This window comes from Phyllostomus hastatus, unplaced genomic scaffold (genome assembly GCF_019186645.2).
Source record: "Phyllostomus hastatus isolate PE091 unplaced genomic scaffold, TTU_PhHast_1.1 phas_contig_34, whole genome shotgun sequence".
Classification (NCBI taxonomy): Eukaryota; Metazoa; Chordata; class Mammalia; order Chiroptera; family Phyllostomidae; genus Phyllostomus; species Phyllostomus hastatus.
In genome coordinates this window covers 60,981,496-60,983,883 of record NW_025333857.1, presented here as the reverse complement: position 1 = coordinate 60,983,883, position 2,388 = coordinate 60,981,496, and the positions used below count along the sequence as shown (strand labels likewise).

The 2,388-nt window shown below is 53.9% G+C and overlaps 1 pseudogene; it reads left to right on the top strand.

Annotated features, from left to right (window-relative positions):
• Positions 1–1,146: 1,146 nt before the first annotated feature.
• On the top strand, positions 1,147–1,540 carry LOC123820128 (annotated as a pseudogene).
• The last annotated feature ends 848 nt before the right edge of the window (positions 1,541–2,388 follow it).

Sequence of the window (2,388 nt, the reverse complement as noted above, 5' to 3'; positions counted from 1 at the left end):
CACAGTCACGCACACCAAGGAGAGGCCAGCAAAGGGGCTGGAAGACACTGGGGCCAAACCTCTACCAGGAGGGCCCTTCACACCGAGCCAGAGCCTCAGCGACTCCCAGAGGCCCCTCCAAAGTCCCCGGGGGCTGCGAATCACCTCACCGGACTGCGGCTCCCGTCCTGTGCCCGCTGTGTGCCCGTCTCAGGGGAGTGAGAGTCTGGTGGCCGCTCCAGGGGATGGCCTGCCCTTGGAAGCTGGGGTCCGATAAGCGGGGACAAGAGCCTGCCCGTGGCTGCTGCGCGATGTGGGCTGCAGGCGGGCATCCTCCCTCCCTCCTTCCTCTTCCCTCTCCTGCTCCCTCCAGCTGCCCTCACTGTCTTCTAGGTTTTATGAATATACCACATATTCGAATCTCTTTCTCTCAGGCCCATAGCTAGGGAGCCTGGCCAAAGGCATGCACCTGTTAGCTTCAACTCTTTCTGGACCCAGGGATAATCTGACTTATTCCTCAGGACTATTCGGAGAACTAAATGAAAGGTGATATGCAAATCACTTGCTATAGGGCCTGCGGCATTGGTAAGTGATTCTTGTCGTCACCGTCATCACCATCACCATCGTGATCACCATCATGATCGTTACTCTCGCCATCGTCATCATCACCACCATGATCGTGGTCACCGTCATCGTCATCATGGTCACCACCGTCAGCACCGTGGTCACCACCATGGGGGGTGGGGAGAGTGGGGAGACAGAGGTGGTGCGGGTCCTTGCTCTCCTCAGTGTGCTCTCTCCAGCACAGGTGCCTCCCACAAGCTTCAGGCCCATCCACTCAACCTCCCGTCGGTCCTCCCCAGTCATCCCATGAACACCTCAAACCCCGCCTGTCCAGCCCCGACTAGTGTGGCTCAACTGGTTGGGCGGCATCCCATAAAGTGAAAGGTCGCCAGTTTGATTCCCAGTCAGGGTGTATGCCCCGGTTTCGGTTTGGTCCCGCATCAGGGCGCATACAAGAGGCAGCCGGTCAATGTTTTTCTCTCATCAATATTCAATCATCAATCATCAATATTTCTCTCCCTCCCTTCCCCTCTCTCTAAAACTAAATCATAAAGTTTAAAAAAAAGTAAAACTCCACTCTTTCAACCATCTTTCCATGCCGCCATAATGGTGCACATGAATGTCCAGGCTGATGCCCTCAAGAGTGTCAACAATGTTGAAGAGAGGCAAATGCCAGGTTCTTATCAGGCCGTGCTCCAAAGCCATCATCCGGTTTCTGCCTGTGACGATGAAGCATGGCTACGTTGGCGAATTTGAAATTATTGGTGACCACAGAGCTGGGAAAATTGTTGTAACCCTTACTGGCAGGTTGAATAAGTGTGTTGTAATCGGCCCCAGATTCGATGTGCAACTCAAAGATCTAGAAAAATGGCAGAACAGCCTGCTCCTGTCCCATCAGTTTGGTTTCACTGTACTGACAACCTCAGCGGGCATCACGGACCATGAAGAAGCAAGACGAAAACACACAGGAGGGAAAATCCTGGGGTTCTTTTTCTAGGGATGTAATGCATATGTGCAAATAAAAATGCCTCAATGGATAAATAAGTAAATAAATAAAACTCCACCTGTCCAAAACTAGACTATCACCTCCCCATACCCACCTTGTTCCCCCTCCGGCTCTCCCTTCCCACCTGCTGCTCCTAAGGAGGATAAACACTTGGTCACTTATTGACAGAGCCTGGAGTAGTGGTGATACTCAATACATGTTTGCCGAATGAATGAATGAATGAATGAATGGGTAACACCAACAAGGAAGGACATAACTTGCCTAGGAACACACCAAGCGTGGTGGAAACAAACCCAGACGCGGGGCCCTGCTCTCACCGTCTCCCGTAGGTACAGTCAGCAGCAGGAGCTGCTGTGGGCCAGCCTGCGGCAGTGTCTGCCCCCTTCCTAGGCCCTTTGAGTCTCCGGGAGCAGCACCTCCCTGCCAATGTCCAGTTCCCCCCAAATTATGGAAATGATGAACGGCACCAGCAGAAGCCCAGGGACCCTGGCGACAGGATGTGGGGAACTTCCAGCCACTTCCCCGTAATCTGCCCAGGCCCTGGACATGCAGGTAGGCGCCCTGAGGGGTTGGGGGGTACCTCCCTCTGTCCTACTGAAGGTCAGCTCACTGGGGTCCAGGACTCGGGAGCGCCAGGCCGCTTCCCATTGCCCAGATGGGAAGACGGAGGCACAGGGGTCTTGCCTGAGGTCACCTGTGGATTGGCGCAGTGTTTCACTCATCTCTGAACACAGAAATGACAGTCGCCAACATAGCCGCCATTTGTTCAGCTCTTTCTCTGCCCCAGGCCCCATGCTGGGTGCTCTGGCCATGGGATCAATTCCTAGGTATAGGTGTTA